The sequence below is a fragment of the Bos indicus genome, chromosome 22, assembly GCF_029378745.1.
Source record: "Bos indicus isolate NIAB-ARS_2022 breed Sahiwal x Tharparkar chromosome 22, NIAB-ARS_B.indTharparkar_mat_pri_1.0, whole genome shotgun sequence".
NCBI classification, from domain to species: domain Eukaryota; kingdom Metazoa; phylum Chordata; class Mammalia; order Artiodactyla; family Bovidae; genus Bos; species Bos indicus.
Genome location: NC_091781.1, coordinates 46,131,346 through 46,144,226, shown reverse-complemented (window position 1 = coordinate 46,144,226; position 12,881 = coordinate 46,131,346). Strand labels below are relative to the sequence as shown.

The following is a 12,881-nucleotide window of genomic DNA, read 5'->3' as shown; positions in this document are numbered from 1 at the left end:
TTGTATTTACATGATGACTAGTATTAATGAGCTCTTCATATGTTTATTGTCTATTTGGATATCCTCATGTGAAGAAGATTTTTTTGCCCATTTAAAAATTAGTCATTTTTTATTGATTGTTATAATAGTTCCTTATATATTCTAGATGATAATCATTTATTGGATGTATATACTGCAAGTGTCTTCTCCCACTCCATGTCTTCCTTTTTCTCTCTTATGATGAGATATTTTGGTAATGTTTACTATATCAGTCTTTTCTTCTATGAATGATTGTTTTTAATGTACAATTTAAGACATTTTCCTGTGACAAAGATGGATGATATTCTCCATGTTCTCTTCTAGAAGCCTTATTATTATGTTTCATTATTACACTTTGTTAAGGTTCATCTAGCATTTGATTAAATTTACTCTTTCCCCATATGTATAGTCAGTTGATCCAGCAACATTTATAAAATCACAGTTTTCCTCATTGTGTTGTAGTAGTTCTTTTTAAAAAGAAAGATATTTTGATTTTATGCTCTTGATCTGTTTGTCTAAACTTCAGCTCAGTTCAGCCGCTCAGTCATGTCCGACTCTTTGCGACCCCATGAATCGCAGCACGCCAGGCCTCCCTGTCCATCACCAACTCCCGGAGTTCACTCAAACTCATGTGCATTGAGTCGGTGATGCCATCCAGCCATCTCATCCTCTGTCGTCCCCTTCTCCTGCTCCCAATCCCTCCCAGCATCAGAGTCTTTTCCAATGAGTCAACTCTTCGCATGAGGTGGCCAAGGTATTGAAGTTTCAGCTTTTAGCATCATTCCTTCCAAAGAACACCCAAGGCTGATCTCCTTTAGAATGGACTGGTTGGATCTTCTTGTAGTTAAGCTTATATCAGTTCTACTCTGTTTTAATTACTTGAGCTTTATAAGTATTGTTATTTGATAACGTGAGTCCTCTAATATTATTTTGATTCTTCAAAATTGTCTTTTCTCTTGTTAGTTGTTTAGATTTCTGTAAAGCTTTTGGAATCAGTCTGTTGATTTCTAAAACTAATTTGCTTGAACTTTGGACTTGAGTTGAGTATAAAAATCAACCAAAGGAGAATTGACACATCTTTAACTATTAAGTCTTCCAATCCATGTACTGGCTCCTTCCTTTCTCTCAATTTTCTTTCCTTAATAGATGTGTCTTTTTTGTTGAGAGTCCTACACATATCTTTTTAAAATTTACCAACAGGTATTTGAGGGATTTGCTGCAATTATAAATTGATAATCGTTTAGAATATAGTCTTAAATTTTTGTTTGCTAATATATGAAAGCAAAATAGTTTTTACATCGACCTTGTGTCCAGTGACTTAACTAAGTTCACCTATTAATAAACTCTAATTGTTAATAATCTTTATATCCTTTTTTATTTTCTGTGTGCAAAATCACTTTTGTTTAAATAATGACTTGTTTTATTTCTTCCCTTATAATCTGTATACTTTTCTTTTATTACCAAGCTAGGACCACCAGTATAATTGAAGGATAAGGATTAGTTGATGTAGTTTTCTATGATCTTAGGATAAACACTTTTAATGATTTAGGTTAAGGAAGTGATATTCTGTTTGTAGCTTGGTAAGAACTTGGCTGAATGGTTGTTGAATTTTATCAAGTGCTTATTTTGCATCTATTGAAATGATCATATTTTTTCTTTAGTTTTTTTGATGCTGTGAATTACATTGTTCAGTTTTCAGCTGTTAAACTAAACTTGCTTTCATTGCATAAAGACAACTTTGTCATAATATGCTAAGTGTTTACATTTCACTGAATTTGATTTGCTATGATTTTAGGATCTTTGAGTCTTTGTTCAGGAAAGTTACTTCTTTTTTTTTGTAATGCCGTTTCTTTTTTTGTAATGCCTTTTTTAGCTTTATGATAAGAGTATGCTGGCCTCAAATTGAGTTGGGCAGTATTTTTTTCTTATTCTGTTCTCTGGAAGGATTTATCTAAGATTGTTATCTCTTCCTTAATTGTATGTAAGAATTCACCATTGAGGCCACAAGGAATTGTAGTTGAATTTGAAGATAGCTTTCTGTTGTTGTAGTTGTAATATATTCAGTGACTTTAATGTATGTGAGTCTTATTTATATTTTAAAATTTCTTTGTAGATCAGCTTTAGTAAGTTGTGCTTTTCAAGGGATGTGTCCATATCTCTAAGATTCTATTGTTAGCTTAAAATTGTTTATAAAGTCCCTTTTTTTTAAAAATATATAATAGATCTACAGACCTTTCCAATTTCTATTCCTAATATAATGAACTGGTAATTTTCACTAATTTTTTCCCTAATCTATCTTACTAAGGATTTAGTTTTATTGAATTTTCAGGAAGTAATTTTTGGCATGGTGCATCCATTTTCTGTGTCTTTGATTTCTATTATTTTATATTTCCTTCCTTTCTTTGGGTTATATTTGACATTTTTATAGGTTGTTAAAGTGCAACCTTAGATCACTGATTTTTTAACTTTCCTATTTTTTTGTTAAATTCATTTAGGATTATCAATTTCCTTTTAGTTGCTTTAGTAATGTCCTGCATGCTTTTAAATATCATATGTTAATTATTATTAATTAAAAAATATTTTCTAGTTTTTTATTGTAGCTCTTCTTTGTCCCAGGGAATATTTAAAGTATATTTAATCTGGAGGTAATTTGGATTCCAAACTTTCTAGTTAATATTTTATGATTTTTAGCCTATCCCACTGAGATATTGAATTACTTCTCTATGATTTCTATTCTTTCAAGTTCATCTAGAATTATTTTGTAGGCAAGCATATGACGTGTTTTTGTCAGTAACCCTTGAGTACTTGTAAACAAAATGCATTCTGCATTTGGTGAATACAGTGTTCTACATGTCAATTAGATCAAATTGACTAATGGTAATTTTCAGATATTCTTGGTCTCTACTTCTTATTTTGTTTCCTTATTCTATCAGTTACAGGGAGTTGTGTCAAAATGCCCCACTGTGATGTTGTATTTCTCTTTTTCTCCTTTTAATTTAGTCAGTTTTTACTTTATATATTGTTAGGTCTTTCCTATTTTTGGTATACATATTTCAGGTTGGCATTTTTCCTGCTGAATTAACCTTTTTATTATTATATCTATTAAAGACATATAGTATTATTTATAATTATAAGATTACAAATCTTGTGCTTACAAGATTTGAAAGTAAAGACCTTTGATAAGGCAAAAGGTACTAAAATATAGTCAGTATTCAATGTAATTATTAATATATTTGAGCTCACCTATCATGATGCTCTTTGCCCCACCTATTCTTTGTTTTTGTTTTTTTCTTTAGTTGATTAATCTGAAAAAAAAAAAGGCAAAAATGTTTCATTACCCAATTTTCTTCTGTATTAGCTTGCTAGTAGTAAATTATTGTATTATATATTGGAGTTGTTACCCTAGAGATTAAGATACTTTTCCTTAACTTATTATAATCTACCTTAAATTATTACTTCTTTCCTATAACTCACATGCCTTCAAACAGTTTAGCTCCATTTAACCTCTCATGTCTTTCATGTTATTTTAACCCCCAAACCATGATTATTGTAATGTTAATCAGATAATATTTACTTTGATTTACTCATACAGCTTTTCTTCTTCTGTTAATAATATAAGTCCTTCCTGCATTATCATGCTTTCTATTGGGATAATTTTCCTTTTGCCTAAAGTATTTCTTTGAATTCTGCTAATAACAAATTTTCTGAACGTGTTTTGATTTTATTGTCATTTTAAAGGATACTTCTCCTCAACATGAAATTCTAGTTTGATACTTAGGTTCTTTCAGCCCTTTAAAGATGTGTTCTGTTGTCTCTGCCTTTTATTTCTATTGAAAAGACAGTAGTCAGTTAAATTATTGTTCCTTAGAGAGTAGTGTCTTTTTTTTTTCCTTTATCTGACTTAAAGATATTTATCTTTAGTTTTTACAGTTTTCATTATGATATGTCCTTAAGCATATTTTTATTTTGTAATCATTCCACTTGCTGTGCACATATATTCTTGAATCTATGGCTGGATGTGTATCATCAGTTTTATAAAATGTTTGTCTTATTTTCTTTTCAAATATCGTCAGTGCCCCATTCCTTCTCTTAATTTATTTGACATTCCAATTATATCAGACCTTTTGTCCACATCATATATCTATTTTTTACTTTTTCTTTATTTTTCATCATCTTCTTCTCTGCAGTTCAGTCTGGGTATTTTCTATTTATTTATTTTCCAGTACTTTAATCTTTTCTTGTACAGTGTCTGTCTTCTATTAATCCCATATGTTGCATTCTTAATTTCAGTCACTGTTTTCAGTTTTAGGGATTCCATTTGATTCTTTTTAATGCTTCATCTTTTCATTTATTTAATATTTTTGTTTTTTAGTCACTAAGTTGTGTCTGACTCTTTATGACCCCATGGATTGTAGCCTGCCAGGCTCCTGTGTCCCAGGAATTTCCCAGGCAAGAATACTGGGATGGGTTGCCATTTTCTTCTCCAGAAAATCTTCCCAACCCGAGGATCAAACCCATGTCTGTGGCATTACAGGCAGATTCTTTACCACTGAGCCACCTGGGAAGCCCGATGTTTGCTATTAGTCATTGGTATTTTCGAGTCCATGCCTGATAACTATAGTATCTAGATCACCCATAAGTCTATTTTTCCCTCCATTTTTAGTTATTTGATTCTGTTTCTTGACTTGCCTAGCAATTTTTGATTGTTTGCCTGATAGTGTATACGAAAAATTTTTGAGGCTTTGAAGACTCTTCCTTTTGAGTGGAATAAAATCTTTGGCAGGCAGATAGAATGCAGACTGAGTACCTTCAACCAATTACAACTTGTTTATTTATGATTTGTCTTTACTTTGGAGAAATAGCTTTTTCAGAGGTTTTACCTGCAAGTCTGTGCTTTCTACCTCCCGCTGAACTCGTAACGTCTATTTTTTATTTCCTAGCATTTTGCAGCTTCAAAATTCTCTACTAAATGTTTCAATCTCTTTTCAGCTCTTTTTTGCTTAGTTTCGTGGAGTCTTATCTAACACATGCACAGTTTAGGAATTAGCAAATGCTTTGTTATGCTCAGTCGTTCCATAGTGTCCTACTCTTTGCAATCCCATGGACTGTAGCCCACCAAGCTCCTCTGTCCATGGGATTTCCAGACCAAGAATATTATAGTGAGTTGCCATTTCCTGCTCCATCAAGTGCTTTAATTCAGGAGAAATTTCCTGCTGAATATGTAATTACTTCTCTAGGGTCTCCTTTTCTTTGGGGTTTTTTCCCTTATGTTATGACTTTCTTTGTAGTGTTAATCGCTCAGTCATGTCCGACTCTTTGCGACCCCATGGACTGTAGCCCTTCAGACTCCTGTGTCCATGGAATTCTCCAGGCAAGAATCCTGAAGTGGGTAGCCATTTTCCTCTCCAGGGAATCTTCCCAACCTAGGGATTGAACCTGGGTTTTCTGCATCGCAGGCAGATTTTTTACTATCTGAGCCACTGCTGCAGCTGCTGCTGCTAAGTCGCTTCAGTCGTCTCTGACTCTGTGCGACCCCATAGACAGCAGCCCACCAGGCTCCCCATCCTTGGGATTCTCCAGGCAAGAACATTGGAGTGGGTTGCCGTTTCCTTCTCCAATGCATGAAAGTGAAAAGTGAAAGTGAAGTTGCTCAGTCCTGTCTGACTCTTAGCGACCCCTTGGAATGCAGCCTACCAGGCTCCCCTGCAGCCTACCAGTTTTCTCCATCCATAGGATTTTCCAGGCAAGAGTACTGCAGTGAGTTGCCATTGCCTTCTCCGTCTGAGCCACTAGGGAAGCCCAAGAATATTGGAATGGGTAGCTTATCCCTTCTCCAGGGGATCTTCCTGACTCAGGAATTGAACTGGGGTCTCCTGCATTGCAGGCGGAGTCTTTACCACTGAGCTGCCAGGGCAGCTCGAAGTGTTAGTCACTCAGTCATGTCCAACTCTTTGTGACTCCATGGACTGTAGTCTGCCAGGCTTCTCTGTCCATGGGATTCTCCAGGCAAGAATACTTGAGTGGGTTGTCATGCCCTCCTTCAGGGTATCTTCTAGACCCAGTGATCAAACCTGGGTCTCCTGCATTACAGGCACATTCTTTACCATCTGAGCCACCAGGGAAGCTCGAAAAGAGAGACTTCTCTGATCTGGAAATGAATCTGGGACACGGTGGTGAAAGTGCTGAATCCTAGCCACTAGACGGGAACACAGTTTTGCTTGGTAAGGCTGTCCCTAACTCTGGATTTCTCTTTTCTGTTTGGCTTACATGCCCTGCTTCCTGAATTGGGAAATACCATGATGAGAGAAATGGCAGTGAATATAGAACTTTGCTCCCTATAGTTCTCTTCACTCTAGGATCTAGTACATTCAAGCCCTTGTTTCCACCTGTTTTTCTCTGATGTCTCCAAATGTTTGTTTGTAATTCAGCCTGTCTTAGTAGATGTTCTCAGGGTTAGGATTCATCTTACAGTAGCTAGTTTATCATAGCTAGAAATAGAATTTCCCCAGTTAACACTTTCTTTTTAATTTAAAAGTTGTAAAAGTTCTTTCATTCACGAAGCTGTACTCAATCTACTATTGGTATTTGATTATGTACAGAGTTACAAAGTAGTGGTGAGCATACAGATGCAGCTTTCTTGATGAAATGATCAGCACAGAGACACCTGCTCCTTCAATTCATATTTTATTGGTAGGAATATTACCTTTATCTCAATTCAGTCCTGAATTACTTCTTCCTAAAATATGAAGTTCTATGAATGCTAATCTTAAAGGTGCTCTACGTCTTTAAAATTAATAGAAGCTTCATAGAAGCTTTATTTTTTTTTTTTAACTGTGTGTAGGCAGCTTAGGAAAGCTTTAAAAGCCCCATTTTTCACTTGAAAACAAATTTGCTTCATAGTCTTAGCATATTAAACGCATAGACCAGGACTCCCCTGATGGTCCGGTGGCTAAGACTCCCTGCTGTCAATGTAGTGGGCCTGGGTTCGATCCCTGATCAGGGAACTAGATCCCACATGCCACAACTCAGTTCACATGCTGCAGCTAAAGATTGGCACAGCCAAATTAACAAAAAACAAATGTTAAAAAAATGTGTAGACCAGCATCTTTCACACTTATGAATTCAGGTTTGCTATTCTAGATGTTGAGAGTAAGTAATGAACAACATCCTTTGGGGGGATTGAAATTTGAAATGTCCTGTGAAATCCACAGTAGGAGCACCATCATGGAACACGTTTGTAGAACACTGTGTTAGACTAGTTTCTGTGGACATCTTGTTGACCTTATTTCTGCTTCCCATGGTTACTGACTATTTTCAAAGGCTAGCAGGAACATGTAGATATGAAAGAGTATATAATAGCTATGGTTATTTTGGAGTGTTTTGTTTCCTCCAAGGAATATATCAGATTGAAACAGTATATATAACTTAGCACAGTGAGTCTGACTCTTAGCTATGCACTGTCATACTTTTTAACAAGCATTGCTGCATTACTGAAATAAAGTTAATATAAGTTCTATTTAAACACATCTTTTGGTTTGATTTTCTAAATTGAAACTGTCAAGAGATCAAATAACAGTGTCATTATATCAAAAGATAGGGAACTCTGCTTTAAACACTATCAGTGCATTTGATCTATCATACAGAATTAAGTTGGCAATTATCCTGAGTCAAATAAGCAAAAAAATAAAGAATCTGAAGAGTCAAATTAGTGAGTGCATGTAAATCTGTCCTGTGGTTTTATGTAGCTATACATCCAAATGACTGCATATATAGACATACATACACCTGTGTATACATACCTTGTTTTCACATTCCTAGACTGGCTCTTAGATAATTAGGAAAGATACACCTTTTGGCAAGTCATACTGCTTTTTGAAATGGACACATAGAATTTCTGACATTAATACTATCCATTGTTTTCTTCCTGTTATCAGTGTGGATAAATGACACTTGATTTTGTCTTTCTAATTTACTAAGTTTGCCTGACAGCATATATCAGATCCATTTATTAAGATTCTATGTAACCCCCAAAGTTATTGAGGACTGCTTTTGTGTTTATGCTGTAAGTTGTCAAAGGCAAGATAGAAATGTAAATATGCTTTTTTATGTCACAGACATGACTCCTCTGCTCTTTCTTCAGGGTCACACTGTGCGTGCTGACTTTGCATTTCATCTAGAACTTGTCCAGGGCTCATAGTGGCCCTAGAAGAATCAGAAGTGTCACGCTGAGAGTAACAATGAAGGATTTTAGAAAATCCTGTCTTTTGATGGGGAATGTGACTTGTATCCTAAGGAAATAACTGCAAAACCCACATCTCCAAATTTTTTGGTGCAAGATCCAGAACTCTGTGACTGTAAAAATGGCCAAGTCCTTAGATTATAGATGAGGCAGAACTATAAAGGCAGGTGATGTCTTCTATGGAGACACTCATGTATATAGGCAAACATTTTGGTATAAGAAAAAGTCTATGTGGCAATGGCACGGATCAAAACATTGCTGTGTAATTGCAGCTGACTTTGTATTGGGTTCTTTCAGTGTCAAGGCTCTTTCTTTTTCCTTCTGAAAGCAGCATTTTCTGTCTTATCTTCATTTAGGTCTATATTTCCTTAATCATCTTCAAGTGTTTTTCAGTTAATGTTCAAATGTCCCCATTCTGTTTTTCAAATCTCATTTGTTGCCATTTTCTCTTACATAGGGAGGAAGTATTATGTTTAGGCTACATGTTTAAGGGTGAAAAGTGTTTATAGAATCTTCATCTGTTTCCTCTGAGCCTGATCTATTTGATGACATCATTCTGTAATTTTACATGATTTGGACAATGCAAAGTGCATAGGTAGAATGTTCAGGACAGTAAACAGAACGTGTTTTTGTCATTAGCCAGAGAACCCAGGCTATAGCTTGTAATTCTTTTTCGAAAAATACACTTACAAAGGCAGGTGATGTCTAAATCCAACCAGAGAACATGGTCATAACTGATACATTTTTCTGTGGGGTGTTTCATTACACTGTATGCTGTGTATGGTTCAAACATGGATCTGGATGGAGGTTCAGTCTTTGAACACTGTGTTAACAGTTTTGATCTGGACTAGGTCATTGATAATATCAACGATCAGGGGTTTTGGAGACATTTGAATAAAATCTCTTAGTGTTTGGAATTTTGAGACAGTGATAGATGGTCATATTAATTTCATGTTAACAAGTGATGAATATATACACGGGTCACTTCCCCTCATTCTTTGTTCTTATTTTTTATTGCTCTCCCATGATGTCGCATTTTTTTTCTAAATTGGTTATTCAGGGGCCTACTTAAAACTGCCCAAATGACTGAGTACTTCAGTTTGAAATACTTTTCATAGCGGCAGTTGGGGCATCATTTCCTATGACCTCCATGTCTTGGTCATCTGAGTTTTGTTTGACTCATTAAATAATCAAGAGGTCAGAGCATAGAAGAGAGAATCTTACTGAAGATTTATGAAATGTCAAAGTTGAACAAATGTATGATCTGTTCAATTTCAGTAAGAATAAAAGCTTGAACTGACTGGTATGAAAACATCAAGGGAAGTAAAACTTTTTAGAACTTCCGGAAGTGGGGACTCACTGGTTCTCCCACTGGGATGCTTAGGGACTCATCCTGGTGGGAAAGCAGCATCTGGTGAAAACTTCCTGTTTCCGTCATACTGTGTGGCACCCTTGCACCTTGAGGGTCCTGGTCCAGTAAAAGACTTAATCCAAGTGCTAAACCCTGTTTAGCTGTCTTGGGACATTTGTTCTCTGTTCATGGATTTAGTAATTTTAATGTAAATAGGCACCCCAGCAGCTGTGTCCCCTTAAGCATATTTTATTTAGCAGCTGAGTTATCCACGTCACTTGGCAGCTATAGATTTTCAATTTTTCCTTGTGCCAAGAGGGCAGCTGGAATAATTTGAGTACTCATTAATGTGGGAGAAATATGAGCTGTGTACTGCAGACAACATGAGTCTTCTGTATGGTGTTGTACCAGGATAAGCAGATCAGAGTAGAAGCAATTTGCCCTATCCCAAAGAGGCCCTAGGATTTTAATAAGCTGGTTATGAAAATTCTATTTCTTTGCAAATTTGAAGCATCTAATTAGAGCCCGTAATTTCTCTCTTAAAACGAGAGTGGATGAAGGTTAACGTTAGGCCTCCCGGGTCCTTTCACATTCATTTACAGAGAGAAATCAGGTAACAGTTGTAGCTAATTAGAACAGGGAATTAAATATTTAGTCCATCTTGATTTAACTTGGAGAACACATGCATGATTTTGAGGTATGGAAAATGATAAAGAGAAGTGAAATTTAATTTTTAATCAAAGATAAACTTAAAGGCAGTATAATAATTTTAACACTGATGATCCTAACCCGACAGCCAGAGTGGCAATTGCTTCTAGTTGTCTGAACTGTCAAGATAAAGGAAGATGATGTCGATTTAATTTCATCACTCAACATGTTTCTCAAGTTCAAACAACTGGGATTTATGCCATCTGCGTAAAGTACAAAGAATTCCATGATTTCTATCATATCAGTGACATAACAAAGCCACCTTTTGGATTTTCAGAATTTGGATTTTGAGTTTGAGTGAGTGTGTGTTTGGTAACCATCCTAAGGAGATATATCATTCATAGGCGTTTCTTTTAAGAAAGGATGCTTGTCTAATAAAATTGCTCCCTGAGAGGAATCTATGAGGCAGGACCCCTATGGAAATGGGACTGCATTATGTGGAATAAAGTCTGACTTTGCCATAAACTGATACTGATACTCCTACATGCTGAAGACAATAGGTCATTCTTCTCTTGTCATAACCTGATCCAAATTATCTTCCTAAGGTTAAATTCAATTAAGTCAGGACGTGCATATCTAAAAGAAATCCCTCAGATCCAATCCCATGATTGATCTTTTCTCCAGGGCCTGACACAAAGGCAAAGCATCTTCAGAGTGCACTCCGTTCATAGGATAGCTCCCAGGATTCTTGTAACTTACCCAGAAGCAGGCTGGTAGGATGCCAGAATACTGTGAAAGGGTGACCGTGAGGGGAAATGATGAGAAGTCTTTGAAAAATAGAAAGATTCCAAAGAGTAACTCTATGGCCGCAATTCTCTAACTTGTCTAGGGAGGTGATTTATCATGGCCGGTGAATCCCATCACAACTGCGGTTATTTCATCTGGGTGATGCTTGAAACATCTTTGCAGATTTGTGTAAAATAAATGGCAACTCTCAGCGACCATCTTACTTTGCTACATTGGCTTCCAGTTGCCAGTTATTATAAAATGGTTTCTGATGGCAATAATCCTTTGAAAATCACCTGTTATTGGGGATAATAGCTGGTTGTCAGAGCATTAACCACTCTCGACTTCTCTTTGGGCTATTACATAACAAAAGAATGAACTGGTGGTGAGTCTGCCAGGTGTATTAAATTATATCATGCATTATAGAAGTTCTGTGATGGGGATTAGCATCCAGAAAAGACCGTCAGACATTGCCAAACTCATTATCTGCTGAGGCAGGAGTCTGGCCTCAGGCCTGGGCATACAAGGCTTGGGTTGTAACTATTATAAGCCACTGGGTCCATTCCTTCTCTGCCCTAGTACGGAGATGGACAAATAGCCCACCAGCATTTCTTCTCTGTTTTCCACGTCTAAAGAAAATTGAAGTATACTGCTTTAACCATGGTCAGCTTCAAAGCTGTATTGACTTATTTATTCATTTGTCTGATTTCTTAATGGCAGGTATACCTACTGGGCAGTCTTCAGTAGTCATAGAATTTGGTGGACCCTCCCAACACCTCTTGGGATTCTAGGTTTTGTTCTCTAGTTCCCTTAGAACAAGAAATGTAGATGGTGGGCATGATGTCTGGGAGGCTCTGCTACAGTGACTCAGGCACTTACAGTTTCCAAAAGGGAGAACCATAGACTGAAATGATGTTTGAATATCCATGGAAATAAGCTTTCGGCTGCAAATATTCACACAAATCAGGGCTTGCCTGTTCTCAACAGCTCTGGATGATCCTTCAAGTAGCCATTGGCCCAAACTGTTTCTGATGACCTGTGGAATGATGCTGCTTCCAATATTCAGTGGAACATACTTATGAGACCTATTTCATAACATTTCATCTCTAACATGTAAGCCCTCAACTGTGCATTTTCCTACCTGAGTGTCATCTGTATGAAGTCCGGTCTTGTGTCAACATTGAACCCCTAGTGCCTCATATAAAGCCTGATGTATAGTATATGCTATGTAAATATCTGCTGAATGAAAATGAATGGACATTTCTGTTTATCTTTTACTGAAAAATATTTTCTTTTTAACAAAAGTATTATATATTTACTGTAGAAAATTTGTAAAAAAAAAAAAAAGCAGTTAATAGGAAAGAAGTATCACTGGTATTAGATACTTTTTGCATGCATCTTTCCATTATTTTTTTCTATGTATGTATACTTTTAATTTTTTATAGATTGGATAAGACTGTCCATGGCATTTTGATAAGAACAGATACTACACTGGATCTTAACCATAAAGCCGAGAAGCTATGTCCATGGTATTTTGGAACCTATTTTGTCTGTTTAGTGATGTCTTTTCAAGTCATTAAGTGGTCAACTTCACCATTATTTGTAATGGCTTCACTAAAGTCACTGAGTGAACATACTACAACCCCCTTCTGTGGGCACGTCTAGATTGTAATTTTTCTCTAGTATGAACAGTGTTTTCCAATAATGTGTTCTCTAATGAACATATGTCCTTTATGGAAAATCTTTGCTTCACTCTCTGATGGTGTCCTTGGGCAACATGGAGAGATAAACAAAGATGATATCCAACATATTAAAGCTTCTGAAAAGACAAATTAATTT

General features: G+C 36.0%; 1 protein-coding gene and 1 pseudogene across 4 annotated transcripts in view; one reads left to right on the top strand and one right to left on the bottom strand.

The window, feature by feature from the left end:
- Positions 1 to 12,881, top strand: part of CACNA2D3 (calcium voltage-gated channel auxiliary subunit alpha2delta 3) — an 898,858-nt gene that overhangs the window by 580,426 nt on the left and 305,551 nt on the right. The gene's annotated exons all lie outside the window — the stretch shown is intronic.
- On the bottom strand, positions 12,461 to 12,564 carry LOC139178727 (U2 spliceosomal RNA; annotated as a pseudogene).